Source organism: Pleurodeles waltl, chromosome 11 (assembly GCF_031143425.1).
Source record: "Pleurodeles waltl isolate 20211129_DDA chromosome 11, aPleWal1.hap1.20221129, whole genome shotgun sequence".
In the NCBI taxonomy this organism is placed as follows: domain Eukaryota; kingdom Metazoa; phylum Chordata; class Amphibia; order Caudata; family Salamandridae; genus Pleurodeles; species Pleurodeles waltl.
The window spans coordinates 933,071,125-933,088,779 of record NC_090450.1 but is presented as its reverse complement, the minus strand read 5'-3'; the positions used below and the strand labels follow the sequence as shown (position 1 = coordinate 933,088,779).

The 17,655-nt window shown below is 42.4% G+C and overlaps 1 protein-coding gene across 9 annotated transcripts in view; it reads left to right on the top strand.

Moving 5' to 3' along the window:
- The window catches only part of NCOR2 (nuclear receptor corepressor 2), a 1,084,598-nt gene that overhangs the window by 287,460 nt on the left and 779,483 nt on the right, over positions 1-17,655 (top strand). The window contains exon 1 of one of the 9 annotated variants that reach the window (XM_069215029.1): positions 3,059-3,338. The exons of the other annotated variants lie outside the window; for them this stretch is intronic. The gene's annotated coding sequence lies outside the window, so the exon portion shown is untranslated. Of the gene's footprint in view, positions 1-3,058; positions 3,339-17,655 lie in introns of those variants that run through there. 9 annotated transcript variants of the gene reach the window in all.

Below are 17,655 nucleotides of genomic sequence, written 5' to 3'. Positions count from 1 at the left end.
AAATAATTGCTGTGGTGCGCCAGTGGCCTGCACACTACCACTCTGGCATCTCATTAACCTGGACTGTAATCTGTCAACTTTGGTGCCCTAGTAGTCTGCAACCCATTATTTTAGTACCAGAGTAATCTGTAATCAGTCATTTTTGGAGCTGTATTATACTGTAGTCGACCACCTTTGCTGCCACAGTAATATGTAACCTGTTACCAGAGTAATCTGTATTCAGTCACCTTGGTGACCCATCATACGGTAATCAACCACCTTTGCTGCCCTGATAATCTGTAACCTGTTATTCTGAGAACAGAATCTGTAATCTAATACTCTGGTCGCCAGTTAATCAGCAGAAGCCTATGTTCAATTCCACTGAAATCTGCAGTCTACTCTTTATGCCCCAGGAATCTACAATGTTTACTTTAGTTTCACAGTAACCAGTAATCTATTACTTTAGTTACTCACTAATTTACTATTCTGATACACCAGAAATGTGTACTCTATTAATGTATTGTTTGTTATAATTGTCATTATCACACTTTGGTGATTCAGAAAAGTGGAATCCATTACTTTAATCTAGTTAGGTGTCAAGTAATCTGTAAAACATTTGTTTTGTGTCCCAGTAGTATGTAGACTAACACCTTGGCACGTGCCTCAGTTATCTGTAGTCTGCTACCTTTCCTCCCACTGAATCATTTTTTGGTGCCATAGTAATCTGTAATCCATCCACGTACACTATAGCATCATGATCACAAATGCACTAGATTAGTGTGCGGCTAGTCAGTAACAGTCACCTTAGTGTCGCAGTAATACTGTACTTCAACTTCCAAATAATGTGCAATTCATTACTTTAATATCCCAATAGTCAGCTACTTTAAAGCCACAGTAATTTGTAATCCATTACTTGAGTGCCTAGGTAATATGTAATCCATTTCCTTGGTGTCCAGCAGTCGGTACTTTGATACTCAGCAATATTTGATTCGCTACTTCGGTTCCCCAGTAAACCGTAATCTGCTGCTTTTTTGTCAAGTACTTTGAAAGAATCTCAAATGTAGTCTATGTTAGCTATGGCAAAGGCGTGTGGCTGCTGCGGTGGGGTGGGAAATCGCTCAATATGTCGGGCACAATTACTGGAGGGAGCAGGGGATGGAGGTCTGCAGTAAAGAGGCATATGGAAGGTTTGGGGGTTGAGAGATCACAGGAGGGAGGTAGTTCTAATGAATCTGAAGACGCCCCGTCTTTACCCCATACACCCCCTTCTTCACTCTCATATGTTCTTTGGTTCTTATTCAGTCCTACACAGCCCTTCTCTCTTCTGTAACATCGCAGTGCCTTGACAAAGTCTATGTAAGCACTACACAAGCCACTAAGACGAGACAACGTTACTGACAGAGATGTTATTGCTAGTTTACAGCAATGTCATGATTTGTTTTGGGATTTTAACATGTTTATTTAGCGCAAGCCCACCTCATAGGCACTCCTAATTTAGCTGCGTGTGAGATGAACCAAAGGTTGGCTCTGAGAAGTTTCCAGGGATGTAATGTTGATAAAACAAACATAACATTTTTCTGATATTTGTAAACCAGTTATATAGAAAAAAAAGAAAAAGGTGAAACCTATTGGATGTATGTTGAATTAATAAACAAGATCATAAACAACTATTAACGGTTTATCAAATTTAACACAAATGTTATTAAACCCTTTTTCAAATATTTATAATCCAGTTAGATAATAAGATGGAATGCAAAAGAAAAAACAAAGGTGAAACCTATTGGCTTTGCCATTGCTCGTGTCAGTAAAGCTGCTCCCAGTCGATGTGGTGACACACACATCGACTGGGAGAATTAGAAGAGAAACGCAGGTCGTCTTTCTTAAGTTCTGATTGAATAAGGTATCCAACATCCACTCACAACACGAGAAACCCCGGTAAACTAAAGAACAAGCACAACACCTGGTATGTTGCTCACCAAACATGCAAAATAAAGGTGACAAACAAGTTAGTATGCTTTCACTCACTGTGGACAACGCCAAATGCCTTTGGTCGCGAGGCTTGTGTAAATGCTCGCACATCTGGATGCATTTGACAACAGTTACTGCAGAACGTGGGACAAAAAAAATCAGGCCGTCCTTGTCCTTTTTTAATGTACTCGATCAGGCACAGACGAGTGACATTAAACGCCAAAATGTTAAACTTTAACACTGTATAACAGACTTGAAATGCACCTGCCTGAAATACCTTGACGTTTTAAAAGGAAGAGGATGTCATGTTTTCAACAAGAAAGCCGATGAAAACATGGGTCAAAGTCACGTTGCAGAGGAACCCGCCGCCATCTTACTGAAGGCGGGACTTCCTGTCAAAGCGCTTCAGGACCGACTTCCGGTCAGAGTGCTCCAGGCCCGGCCGCTCCGGAAGTCCCGCCTTTAGTAAAGGTTGCGGAAGTAGATTTGTGAGTGGACCCGTTTGAATGCAAGTCTCGCCCCAAAATTAAAAACGAATATGAATGTGCAGGCAGGAGAGGGTCTTTAACAATTGAAAAAAAAAATCCCTTTCAAAATATCTATTTAGCCTTTTGAGGAATTCCCGACCCCACGCCAGTGGAACGCAGCACAGGTGGGAGACAGCAGCCTGTCTACAGGTGCTCTCTGATGGAGCGTTTGGTTGTAGTATTGCCTCGTGCGGTGAATGTGCCTCCGGTGCAAAACATGCCTCAGGACCCTCGTGTATGGAACAGACCTACGTTCACCTGTATATTTATACCACCCCTCTTTGTAGGTCTTGTTTACGAAAACATACCAGCTTTTCAATTACACTGTCTGTGTATCTGGTTTGGAATGTTGTACAGCTAAGCACAATTTGCTGAAAAAAATATTTTTTCAGTTTACATGTGCACAGGCTTTAAGCTGATTTATCAAAAAAACACCTCTTCTCACTCCCTCCCAACTGCTTGAATGCGGTGTTTATAATGCACCACCTCCTACTTTTAAGTAGAGGTGCAATTTACCAATAGCCTGTTCCTTTATTTGATTAAAACAAAAAAAATCACCAAGGCGGGGTCTATTGCTTGCCGTCCTGGGAATGTTACACCTAAACCTGGGGGGAGTTCGCATCCTCCCCGGAAGCTTTCAATCAGGTATTTTTTTCTCCCATCGGCCAAGTACTGAAGGCAAGAATTAGCTACTCTTTTAATGGCACGCCAAGGGGTGTTCTGACATCGCGTTTATCAGAATCTTTCTACGGCTATGTCTTTGTAGCTTTCTTAAAAGGAACCTAACGTTGCACATAAACACTCCCTGGAAAAATATAAATGTAAGGACAAGCTCTTCTAAAGCAGAACAGAGGAGATACAAAAGTAAGTAAGATATAAAGAAGGATTGGTTTGTTCAAAATGCGATCTGTTTGATTCACGTGTTCTGAACTCTCAAAATGAGATTGACCCACTTGATGGAAATCTTTCATTGAAATAAGGAAACAAATGCCATAAACTTAAAACTTCGTCTTATTCTCTGTCTGCCTTTTAAAAACCCTCTGTGCTCCTGGAAGTGCTGAGCTCCTGTTGCGCTCTCTTTCTGTTTGCAGTTCTTCCCTACAAACAAAGAGGTTTTAAGCCATGTATAAAGTGTTCAATTCCCAAGGGGCATTGGGAAAGTGAATGTTTTTTCTTTCTTCTATTTCTATTGCTAAACTTTTAAATATTTCATTCTATATTATTTGGCATCATGAGCATTTATTAGCGGAAAATAAGTAATACGATTCGCAGTTGTTCCAAACATATTTGTCTCCCAGGCCCCCCAAAATCCTTAAGATTACACTGACGTACAAAGCAGTAGAACAGTTGCGCCATATTGAAAGTGACTCTGGATTTTCATCAGTGAAGCTCAAGTAAAATTATATTATAACTTAGTATGGGGTTTAGTTTATTCTGAATTATTCACAAATTCCCTTTCTTTGGTTTGTTGTGAGTTTCAAATCCATTATCCTTAGTAGACCCACGTATCTAATATTTCAGGAAAGGGATTGATTGATGTGCGCTGATTGTGTGAAAATCAGTGTTGAGCTCGTAAAGAACAGAGACTTTACGATTAAAATAATTTACCCGACTCAGTCAGTTTAACCTTAGTAGTCAAATCAGAACATGTGTTACAATGACCTGTTGGGTGGCTCCCAGCCCAATCTCGAAAATAAGAATTGCCAGGATCCCATAATAACCTCTGGTTGTGACTACTATTTTAAAAAGGATATATTTTTCCAGTGTGTTAGAATCTTGTTTATATTGTAGTAGAACCTCCCAAATTGAGGCAAATAATGGTCACAAAATAGTTCAGCAGTCCCTTTATTTGTTTATTAGCCGAATATCAAGCCACTTTGACATACCTGCACCCATTAAGATGTACTTATGATTTTACACAGCAGATGTCAGCAAATTTAATTACACTAAAATGATAATGTATGAAGGTGACTTAATGTGTACAATCTCAATTATTCATAGTATTTTTTTTTTCTGTGAATATTGTAAGGAGTTCTCCCTTTCCAAAATTTAATTTCCCCTTATTGTTTTCTAATCTGGACTATCTCATAAACTGCAGTAGGGCATGAACAATCTATTTTCTGGACTTAAGTAACAACATAGTAGTTTAAAAAATATTTACATATCACCAATTCCAGATAGAAGATGGCCCACAATTTAATCTTTGGTGTTTTTGCATTTTAAATAGGAGCGGGGTGCTAAAATGACTGCTTCCAGGCAGTCGGGTGGACTTTCTATGTACAGTACATTGTGTAGCATGTTCGAGACGGTTGTTTGGTTTCACTTAGTTATGGGCAGTGTATGCTACCGTGGTGAAGACAGTCAGATGCACTACAGGTTTTCAGGAAATCCAGTGATTGTGTGTACGAGTTCCATGTTCCTTAAACGTGCATTAAACATATTGGATATCCTGAAAGTCTGGCAAGGAGCCAGTTCTTCTGGAAACCCTGGTTTTATGGTTTTAAAATGTAATTTCAAAGTGAGACCCAGCGCATTCTGGTACTTATGTTTCCCACGACAATATTTTATTTTTTCTCATTTCTCAAGTCTGTAAGCAGTTTGTTACATTTTATAATTTCAGCAAATATTAATTAGAGCTCAGCTTTTCATCATTTGCTCTGCCTTGTGTGCTTTTCACAGACGTTGCCAGGTAATCTCTCGATTTGTCTGGGCTGTAAAGTTTCTGCCATCTAAAACTTTCTGAAGTGATGGTGTGCTTGTTCTAGAAACGGCAATTTCAACATGTCTAATCTTTGCGTTGGTTCTCGGTGATGGCCCCAGTGGATTTTGGTACTTGTAGTCTTTCATATTTCGTATGCAACGTGTTCTCAAACAGACTAGCCTTTCTCATTCATCAGGGAGGGGTTCTAGCGACACCAGACCAAACTCCCGAGATGACAGCTGCGTTTTAAAACTTTGTGATGTGTCTGTGGGCAGAAATATCACCCATTTATATTTGTGTGTGACGCGGATGCCTCCCTTCTAAGCCTCAATTTTCCTTGCTGCCGAGTCGTGCCAGCAATAACAGAAGCCACCAGCGTTCTCCCTCCTGACTGGTTATCCTACGCTTTTATTATGTTTAATAGCTCCGATGCTTGGAAATGTATTCATGTAAATATCAAAGCGTACGTGAGCTAATCCACAGCCTTTGTGGAACTGCGCACTCCGCCGTTCAGTGCCAAGAAGGCCCCTACTGCGGCGAAACCACCAGGGAGTGGGCTGAGCACAGCAGTTCGGCGCTAGCAAGGTGTAGCGCTGATGCGGAAGAAGGCTTGGCGCTGCCTCCCTGCTTTGTAATTACATCCCATCGCTTCGGGCTCTTGCAGCACTGGAGACGTCTGACCTACTTTCGCGCAAGCATTAAGTAAGGGAACATATTGCAGGGTTTGTGCCATTTCAAGCAGGAGTAACTGCCTGCAAGCGTACAGCTGCCCACGCTACATTTGGCGCCGAGTGCTCGTTGTAATAAATCGTCTTTATGAAACTAAACAAGAAAAAAAACCACCCCATAATGACATAAAAATGAAAAGCCTGATGTCGGTGTAATGAAGGAAGCGGGGCCATGAGCTAGTATGTGTTGGATTCGGATTTTCTCCCTAGCTTTAACTTGTTTGTGCCACCTCCTACGACCAATTTACTCTTCAGATGATTAAAGAGCCCCCTTTGTGATCACACCTTATGTGAAATATGAAAACGAGTCCCAAATGCATCCCAAGATTAGAATGTTTGGGAGCTCCACTGAAGTACAATGTCTAATAATAGCCCTCTTTAGCAACACAAAAGGCTGATGGATGTAGTGCTGACAATGCAAACGCTCACCCCCAGTCACAGATCTGGGTTTAATCCATTGTTCTTTTGCTCACCGTGCCACCCCAGTTTGGACCCAGCCACATGCAAACCAGTCTTGACCCTGTTCCTCATAGGAACAGTCCAGCCCGAACTGCCAGGCCAAGTCCTCCCTGGACCGGAAACAAACATCCGGGGACTGGTTTCAGGATATCACCCTTCATCAGCCAGGCTAGCTTGAATCCAGTGGCACAGTGAGCAGGGGACCCACGTTTGGGCATACCTTTCCCACTTAGGGCAACTCTAGCAACACAAAAGGATGATGTTGCTAATAATGGCCCTGTACTTTGTTATAAGCCCTTACCTCCCGCTGTGGCCTATAATTCAGGTTCTCAGCCTTTAACAACCGGTATAGCCCCCAGCAGTGCTCTATAAGGCCCTAATAGTATGTGTTCCTTTAAGGGAATTACCCAGAGTTAATGTCTCCTAGCACAGGGTAGGAAGTCTTTGGGCAGTCACAGGAGGATTGCAGCTGAGATCCTGTATCTCAAACTCGTACATTTGGACCATTTGGACCACCTTGGAGAGCACTTTGGGCTGTGACTGGGCCACCCAGAGGGACCTAGTCACCATGGTAATGGGGCATAATGCAACAGAAGATTGATACCCAAAATAACCTCGTTCGTGAATTGTTTTAGAAAGCATTTTTGAGTTTAGATTACTAGCGGTTTAGTAGTGCTCAGGTGGATAAACTTCTAAGTGCTCTAGCCATCGACACACACAGAAGAGTGGTGAGGCGGTGGAGTTTGACATTTAATAAGTTGTTCATTCCCAATATTTAATTATTTTAAAGTTCTTATATAGCACTGAATCGGGCTGAAGAGACCAACAGAGTGATTTGGACATTGGTGTTTAAACCCTGTGACAAAGGGTACAGGTTAATCCGCTCACTGAGGTAGCACTGAGAATACAAAGTGTAGATCAGATTCCACACACGTGGCTTCCTTGCTGCAGTGTGGTTTATTCTTAAGTATTACTCCACATTTACCCTGCACAGTCCCTTTGCATCAATTCTGTCTCTCACTTTCCAGAAATTTCCAGAACTTTAACAACCTGCATCCTGAAACTGCTCAGACACCACCTGAAACAAAATAGCAGGGGGTCAGACTTTCCTGCCTTTTGCTGTCTACAGGTATTAGTCCCTGGTCCTCTTGGGGTCCACTTCCCCTGAAACAAAACATGGGTTCAGACTCTTGCATGCTGCCGTCTCTCTTGCTAGACGTAGCCTGCATCCCCTTGTAAAGCAATCTTCTAAATAGATCCCCCTTCCTCATTTGGCTGATTAGATGTAATGATGATAAGGATGTGTTTTGATAAAATGTCTCTTTTCATTGGCCCTTTTGAAGTATTTTCCTTCCTGAGTTCCACCCCTTCATAAAGATGCTCCACCCTTCCTCATTCATTCCCTTTTCACTTTCGCTGTGTCTCTAGCTCCTTCCATGGTAACTGTCTTGGGATGAAAATGTTCCCTCCATTGTTAATTGGTGGTTCTCTTACCTTGAGTGCCTGACTACATGGGGAACCGGTATCCTGACTTTTATTTCGCCCTATACATCATGCTTATCTTGTGTGGTGGCACATACAGTTTGAGGGCGATGACATGTCCTACTGGGGTGCAAGCGTGTCCTCATAGTAGACAGTAAACTCCTGTTCCTGTCCTGGGAGTATTACATAAAGCAGTTGTGTCAATGTACTGTGTTTTGTGAATTCTTATTATTACTGTATTATCTGTCTGTGACAGTGTGGCCTCCTGCCCCCTCTTGTGTAAAGTTATTTTGGTATGTGAAACCAGGAGTCCTGTGCTGACATCCCATGTTTGTGTTGTGTGCATGTATAGTAGTCATGCCTTACCTATGTGGTATTAGGACTCTTCGTGTGGCTGAGTTTGAGTACTGAAGCCAGTGATATGTATTTTAGATGCCTCTGCTTGTAGCATGGCACAAAATAGAGTACAAAGATGGCTTCCTCAGCCAATGAAAGTTTATTTCTTACATCACTGTGGTGAAAGGGTAGAGAGACACTCAAGCAAGGAAGATGGAGACAGGTCCACGTTAAAAACTCCATGAAGGCTTGATTAGAAAGGGGCTACTGATTAGTTCTTTTTGAGCACTGCCATTTGGTAGACGGTACAAGTGAAGATTGGGACTGCATGTTCTATATTTAAAGATAAGGAAGTTTCTAGGCCAGACCTTTCCATTTTTGTTTCCCTGATTACTCCTTCAGAAAGCCTGGTGACTTCCAGGTACAGAAAACTCACACTTCATTGTGCCCAAATTGTGGGTGTTCTTACTTGGAGACTGCCTAAGTACTACCTGCCGTGTGAAACTCCCTTTACATTAAGGCTGTATTCGAAGAGCAGCCATAGAAGGGCATTTGGAAGAGAACTACCTCAAACTGGCTCTGAAGTTTCTGGCAGTGGAAAATATGTATAAAAGTGGGATCCAAACCACCTGCTTTGTTCTTCCAGAGCCCTTCTTGAGCAAGAAAGGGAGTTCTCCACAGAGTACCTGAAGAGCTGTGTGTAACCAGGGTTGTTGTCTGCCTGGCAACCAGTCTCTCATAGTTGAAGGGAGAGCACCTGAAGTCTGTACGTTTTGCTCGAGGAGCTGAGGGTGTGATTGCAGTGCCTAGAAGCCTTCCTTCTTCCTAAGGGAAAGAAGTTGTGTGCATGGAGTTGGAGAAACTGTTCAAGAGGAGAGGCCCATATGTTCCCAGCGAGGAGAACTCCAGAGGAAGCTGCCCACCATGAGGTGTGCCATGAGAGACATCTTGCGGAAGGTTCTTCTGGCCTCCGTGCAGTTCATGAAGTGAGCTCTACCAAGTTGCACCTGAAATGTGTCACTGATTTGTAGTCGAGGAAGAAATTGACTGCATCACTGAGGGATGGAGGGACCTATTCGTAGGGACTGCCACAGGCCTGAATTCTCATTGTGAGAAGATTTGGCTTGAAAGCCACAACACCGTTTGGATGAACAATGGTCTGAAGCTGTTGGGGAAGGCAGCTGACATGGAGACCAGCCTCCCCAAAGTCTTCTAGCAAGTGCCATATGAAGAAGCTGCTGCCACTGCCCTTCAGTGAGGAGTCCATTCTGTAAAGGAGGAGGGTGCAGACTCTTCCATCGCCCACCCAGACCTGGCATACAGGTAAACCCTGGGTCTTGGCCTTCTCCCAGGGCCAAGAGATAGAAAGACACAGACTGGTCCACTACTTCTGCTGAGGCCATTAAATCAAAACTAAGAAGCAATAACCTATAGAGCAGGGCTGCATATTAAAAACAGTGAGAATGTGTGAGAGAACGTCACCTGAGTCTAATCCCATCAACCGTTGGGGACTGTAGTAGCGGGTATCTTAACCCTAGTGGTGAGAAGGATGTATACTGGTAAATGAGAGGGAGAAAGGGAGTCATTGAGAGAGTGTAGAATTTTATAACCCTGCTGCTATATACATTCACCGTGAACAGTATTTTGCACAGGGCTGGACAGTGTCTTATTGCATCTGTTGGTTAAATGTTCAGCTTTGAGCTCTTTCCCTTACAATAGCTCCCCGAGAAGCTTGTGGCTGCTCACCCACACTACATTGGGAATCAAGTGTTCAAGTGTAGAAAGAATTGTGCAAGCCATAAGATAGCAGTGGCAAATGACGTCAACCACTATGGTTGGTACCCAGTTGCCCCGCTCTGCCCTGTGGCCCTCTGACCGGAGTCTGACAAACTGCTCCACTCGAGAGACCGGCCTTCCTGTGTTGGAGCTTTCTCTTTAGCTGGAAACCCCCATAAAATGTAAACCGTGGGGTAAATTCTCCATGCCCCAATTCTGTGCTTCTCCCCCAGAGTCCCACCCACGCGAGACCTCCCAGCGACTCTGCATCCATTGCACCACTTGGTTAGCATCAGAACTCCACACTCCCCTCAATGCCGCAGCTGCCATTCCAGCTGCATCATGGTTTTGGCGCTCCTAGAGCTCCATCGTGGCTGCATTCTAGTCCAACCGCAGGACCACTACCTCTCCCTCCTAACATAAAGACAATATTCCAAATGAATTGTTGATTATATCGTGATTTGAAAAAATATAATCGTCATGGTGGAGAGGTTAATGGTATAATCATCAAAGTACGGTGAGAGGATGGTGGAGGAGGTTTCATATGTGGGATGCACTACAATGTCATCTGCTGGAAGAATACATATATGCATATGCGGATACTACATCGGTGAAGGGATATCCGAAATTTAAGTAAAGTGATGTGCAGTCAGCACAAAATGCTCTCCTCCTAGCTATCAATGTACGTTTCCGGGAAGTTTGTGCTTTTTGACTGTTTTCTTGAGTACAGTCATGGAGAATCTTTGCTTGATGTGCATGAGAAGGAGTGCTTGCTGGTGATACATTATTTGTGAAACGTGGCCCTTTGAGAAGTACAAATGTTTTGGTTCTCACATTCTGCAGCTGGCTGATATGGTAAGTGTTTGTGCAAATTTAGTTGATTTGCTCATATGGAGAGCACTGTAAATAGTGCACGTCATACTACAGGTACCGTTGCCATGTAGTGGATGCCAGCACTGATGTAACGTGCACACGTTTTCTGGTACTAGAGATGAGCAGAACAACCAAGTGCAGGGCTGCTGTGAGAAGTTCAAGGCACACTTCAGAAGAAACTGTGAGTAGGGTATTCCCATTTTAAATTCTCAATATTACTGTAGCTTGAGCGGCCTGGTTTATTATTAAATCCTCCTTGAGGACAAATAGATTGATGTTTCAAATAATTTCCAGTCAATAATTCGCCCTTCTAGTCAGGGTTTTGCTGTGCGAACCACTCCATTGAAATGTATCCTATGTATTTATTTATTAGTCTGACATCCACACCAAGATTACTCACAGGAAAGGCGAAGCTCGAACCTAAAAGGCTGACAAAACATTTGTGTTGTTTGCTAGACCCTCACACACACAATTGGTGTCATGCTTCATCATAGAGTCTCATCCTGGCCCAAAAATGGCAGTATGGACTCAACCATTTTCCAAGAAATTCTTTGGATATTATCCTGCTGGGATCTTCAGATAAAAAATAGCTCTGAACATCTAGGTATCCCTTCATTAGGGGTGTTCCTGGTATGATATCTGATACTTTTGATGTGAGAATCCAGATTCAGTTTGGAATCGGGGGTGAAATTGGCTTAAATTGAGAGAGATGGTGTGTATTCTTTGGCACTAGCATCAGACAAACATGGAAGGCCAACACACCTCATTTGTGCTGCTTTTTTCTAAGCGGTTTGTTTTGTTAAAGTAGGAAAGGACGTTATGGGATTATGTATCTGGATACCACCTTTAAGGTACACTATTTTGAGGACAAGAAAGACTAACTATTGGATTCAACGTGGAAACTATCACAGATAAACTCTGTTTTTTTAATATCCTAAAACAGCAGTAGTCTGTGTACCTTAACACGAGTAGCCATGGGTGTTGGGTGGAAATCCCCCGACCCCCTTGAGGCTACTGGGACTTGGGAGATACTTTTATCCTAGTTGGTGTTTTCTTAGGTAGGTGCTAAACAACAGAAGTTAAATTTTACAAAATGCCTCAGAGGGAGTGCCCAAGGCTGCCGAGTGCCATTCTGTGGGTATTTATCAAGTACTGCTATTAATATGCCATGGGCTTGCTGAGCAGATAAGACAGTCCAGCCTGTGCTGAATTCGTTTGGGCATTTAATGAGTGGGTTAGATAGCAGGCATAGAGCTTTGAGTGCTGTATGCTTAATGCATGTTTTTTTTGCAGTTGCGTTGACCAGTCCAGGACATGCTAATGTAACAGAAATAAATTCAGGTTTATTAGTCAGTTTAAAAGGCTGACTTGCTTTCATCTACCAGTGTACTTTGTCTCAAAGGCTATCGACCTCGGGCTTGGTACTTAAGTACATAGGTGATGGCAGAAAAGGATGAGAGTCCCTGATCTGCCCATGCACCCTTGAGATGTACGCTGACCTGAGTGAAGGTTTTTTCTAGGTATATGTTGAATATGACTCTGCATCTTCATCTTTACCAAGCTCTCTGCATGGGCGCTGCAGATCTGAATGAAGCCAGTCTGGCTTTTCAGCTTCCATTAATAGTGTGTTGGTTTTACGGATGAAGGGAATGTCGTTTTGAAGTATCAACTGGATTCAACACTTGTATCGCCTTTAACTGTCTACCTTGGTGACTGACAACAATACAGGAATCAGTGGAAGCCTGTGTGACTCTAAACAGCTTTAAAGGATGTCTTGTTTTGGAGCTAAGGATACCACGAGTCGTTTCTTTTCCCCACAGTGCACTGTAGGTATTTGTGTGCTCTGCAGAAGAATTGCTAGTTAAAGAGATTTGCTGCTTAGCGTGTAACACTCCTGATTTATATTTCAAACTACGTCCTTGGAGAAGAATGGTTTCTCAAAATTCCCATTGATGATTTTTCACTCTCCTCTTGTAACCCTGCTATCTCCATGCTTAAGACTTTGTGATCCCACAGCCTCTCCCCCTTCCCCAAAATTCCTTGCCCTTTCTTCTCTTCCCTGCTACCTTCAGTTTCAACTTCCTGTGACCAGACTCCCTGTTTTCAGCATTGCTAACGTGGTTTTCATGTAGAGTTAATTGATTGTGTCCCACCAGAAGACTCCCATCACCACCTTCTGGCACGCTCGTGTGCTATAGAAACCTCCCATTAAAGGATACAATTTAGACCCTGGGTGTAGGCACCACACCTGACCGAGCACAACCACAGAGTCATCATGGATAAGCTAATTGATGACGCTGTTGCATTATTGTTGTAAATTTATGGTGATCTATGCATAAAGACGAACAGAGTGCCCAATTAACAGCATGCCTGGACAATCTCCTTCCAGTTGGATTGTTTTGGCCTTTGCTTCTACTATTATAAAACCTGTAATAAGGATGTATTTTAGGTGGTTTATTGTGGCAATCACTGCCTGGCTTTGGATACTGTCCTAGTACAAAGCTAGGCATTTGTTCTGAATTCTGGCTGGAGCATATATTTTCAGCCATCCCTCATCGCTTGTAAACTATGGCCCTGCAGCTAATTTTGGGTCATGTTAATTTAGTTTAGCTTTAGGTCGTGAAACAAAAGTGGCACACGTTTGGCTGCTTGCTAGATTGCTGTAAGTGGTGAGAATTTAGTTGCAGCCATTTGTAATGTTAGGCTGCCCTTGATGGCTGCATACGCGAAATGCTATACCCTTGTCTGGTACCAGCCAGTCACAACATTCGGTGTCGGAGCCCAGACCCATCCCTCACTGGGTGCACATGGCAATCTGCCACACATAGCAGAACAGCTATGGCGATGCAGCTGTCTCCAGTCTTTGCTGAACCAGGAACAGCTGGAGGAACTCTGGGAGTTGAAGGTTGGAATTTGATTTTATTGTTTTTATTTTTAAAAATGACTCGTAGTGGCACAGCTGCCAAGTCATCCCATGTCATGTGCGAGATCTCTAGCAGCTTATGTTTTTTTTACCCAACAACACTTTCTATGTTGGTTTGTGGGCCAGTGCCTATAATGGGAAACATGAAACTATATAAGTCCCAGAACATCCATGACGCAGCATGTCAGCCATTTTGTAGTAGACGTTGACTGGTTAGGTAGTTTATTTCTGTAGCTCACATAATTCTTCCAGGAATAGTTGTTAGTCAGTACCATAGCGCAGTTGTTTAAGGCACCTGTTGCAAAACAAAATGTGCAACCTGTGAGATGACGCTTATCTTTTTAGTGCACTTGTATTGTATAACAGTGCAGCATTTAAATCGGACTTACTAGCTGTATGTGGGGGCACCAGAAGTACCACACAATATAGGGTCTGTAGTTGAATATTCTCTTTGTTTTGATCCTATGTGAGAAGTGTTTCCATTTCATGCATGATGACCACTGAAGTACGGTTATCATGTTAAGCGATGGAGTGTGAGGCACAGACATTAATTTTAATTGTTTTCGTTATGCTGGTAGCTTAAATAGCTCTTCAGGTCCCTTTATGGTATTTTAGGTGATAAAGTCTGCTTAGATACTGCACTGGGTTGTCAAATCTGAGATTTTGTGTATAGTTGAGGTCCTCAGCTGGCATGGTTGGATTGGGAGAGAAGTGGAGAGATCTTGTGGAATGGGCAGTTGCCTAATCCCATGTCTGAGTGTCTTTGTGAGAGGTAAAGAAGTGGTCCGATTGTATAGATATTTGGGGCTTAAAGTGGTGGACTGTATTAAGTTCCTCCTAAGTATCCAGCAATGTGTGACCGATTTATTCCATGCCTGTTCATTTGCTAATGACTGTTTTTTGGCTGTACAGTGCTTGTGATGGACAATCCTCGCAGCAGATATGTCTTGTGTGAATTTGAGGTTTATAATTTGCATTCAACTGCTCCTTATTAAGGCTTAAGTATTATTGCGGACCATAACTGTTGTATAAGCAAGTACATAAGTGTGTAATGACAAAGCTTACCACAGATTATCTCTCTTAGCCTGCATGCATATCAAAGCAATTTGCTGGTTGAGTTATTTCTAAGCTGAGAACTGAGCTTGAGGGTGCACCTGTTTGCTGGACTCTGTTACTTGGATATGGATAGAGCAGTTATCTAGGAAATAGCCATGTTTTCAACTGTTTTCAGATATGTATATGCTCGAGGGGTGCTTCTAATGTTGACTGGTAGCTTGGCGGCTTGTACTGGGAAAGCAGTGATGCCTACAGATTTCTTAGGGTAAGGTGATATGATAAATGGTGCAGCCCTTGAGCGCAGTGTTTTGTTTGGTTTGTATTGCTTGAATTTAATTTGCAGGTACAGTGTTCCTTTACCTTACGCAGCTTTCTTGACAATGCTGATTGCCTTGAACATTGCCCTTCTGGCTATAAGTAGCCAGTGGAGTGGTTGCAGGTTTGGAGGCTCGTGTTCTTCTGGGTGAAGACTGAGACGAAGCCTGCACCAGCATTTTGGCAGAGCTGTATTTTGTGTGTGATGAATGCGGGTGCACCAAGGTATAGGCTGTTGGCATAGTCAAGCTTGGAGTTTGAATGTCAGGATGGCTTGCAATTTATGGTGGTGTACAAGGTATAGGAAGATGCAACGTAGTATTTCATTGTGTAAAAGACCCTCTTTGTGGCGTTAGCATGTGGTTTCAAGGATAGGCAAGAATCCATGGTTACTCCTAGGTTTCTAACTTCTCTTGATGGTGTTGGAGGGGCTTGAAGTTCTTTAGGCTGTTTGGTGATAACCTGGTACTTTTGTATTTGTCCGCAGGTCATAATCTCTGTATTTGCCACATTGAGCTTTATATGGTTATTCGTCATCCCAGTGTTTATTCATCATCCATGTGTTTATAGAGCTAGCAGCTCCCGACCGCATACCGGTATTACTGCCTTTCGATTCGGACTACGGGCATAGTCGCCCGGGCGTGAACTTTATATATTTCCCATACTACGGGTATATGCAGATTGTATCTATGTGATAAGTTATAGTCTGTGGTGCACCGGTTACCTCTACTGTGCTGATTCAGCGACAATCAATATGACCATAGGCTGTCACGAATTTGGGCCTTGATTACACATGTGGTAACCACTTAGGTTTGTAAGGCACATTCTTATGTCCTGATGATCTTGATATCACTGACAACAATAGTACCTTGAATCCACTGGGAGTAATTGATTTCATGGTTGATATGAGCATAGGTAATAAAAGTTTGTGACTTAATTTGCATAATTTACTTATATCACACCGGCTATGCCTCGGGGCACAGACTCCGATGGCCTTTAAGTGTTTGCTTTCCCACTACAATGTCTGCTATTTTGATGTTATTTATATATATATATATATATATATATATATATATATATATATATAAATATATATATAATATCATTATCCAATTGGACACTTTTCATAGACTTCATTGTAAATCTATTCTTATTGTATTGTGCAGCTTTTTTCCTAAGGGATCGTTGTTCCTTTAGAAATATAGCATGAAAGCAGTCCGTGAGTTGTGAATTGTGAGGTCTTCTGGTCTGTATATTTTTTTAATGATTTGTGAGTCATCTGCATTGTTGTAACATATGAGGTTTTGTTATTGTGGGTGGGGAGGTGATGTGAAAAGGTGTCTGAGAGATAAGAATCAATCCATTTTGCAGCATTTTCACAGATTAGAAAATCATGGAGTCATTCCAGTGGCGTGTGGTGTTGGGCAGTGTCAAATGCAGCTGTTAAATCCAAAACCAGCAAGGCAGCTTTCTGTCCATTGAAGTTTTAGATTATCCCAGATGGATATGGTGGCTGAGTCTGTGCTGCTGCCAGGTCTGAAGTCGGGACTGTTGGTTTGACAATAAGCCATAATTTTGGTAAAGTTAGTGAGTACCACTGATTTGGTAGCATGGATCGTATGCATATTTTTCAAGTTTCATGTGTGAGTGAGAAACTCATCCTGACCACATTTCTTTCTTTGCAGTCTAAGACTTATCATGATCTGGTAATGGATAAAATGGAACTAGAAGACCTGGATGCAAATACATGAGCTAGCTGTACATGCGCCCGGGAAACTCGAGAGCTCTGTAATATGTTACAATTAGTAAAATACATATGTGGCTTTCACAGAGTGGTACATGCTACTACTGCTCTGTTTTGGTCCCAGTGTGTGAATCATCTATCCCCACTGTCTCATATCAAGCACTCAAGCCTCTGTGTTGAGCAGTCTCTTCTATAGCATGAAATGAGTGCTTACCATACTCTGTTGTCTTTAGCACTCCTCCCCTTCATGGTGATTGGCTCATACCAGAGGTCTAAGTTAGTTCCGACTCCAAATAAGAAAATGTCTACGCCCACTGTTGGCATGAACAGACTGAAGTAACTGCAGACCGAGCTGAGTGGAAGTAGGGCTGAGAGCTGCTGGAGCAACACCATTCTCACCTTTCAATGAAAAAAGTGATGCATTTTTACAACACCTTCTCTCCTCATTTTGTAAAGTGGGTTTCTTAGCTAGGATGCAAAAGCCAAAGAGAAGTTCAACCGAAACTATTATTACAACACCTGCAGGACCATGCTCTTTCCTAAATGACGTATTGGCCAAATTTTTTAACTTTACACCGGAGGATGGTAGTTTTGCACTGGTATTTAGACCAACAAGCTTTCATCTGTTAGTTGGTTTAAGTGTCTTTAAGTTAAACACTTTTTTTCTTAGTGCAGGAGAAGTAGGAGACTTTGGATTGCCTTGTAGAGCGTGTGGTCCTAAAGTGCATTGGATTGAGATATGATTGATTTGGAACAGAAACTCGTGTTTTAATATCCAAATAGTTCCT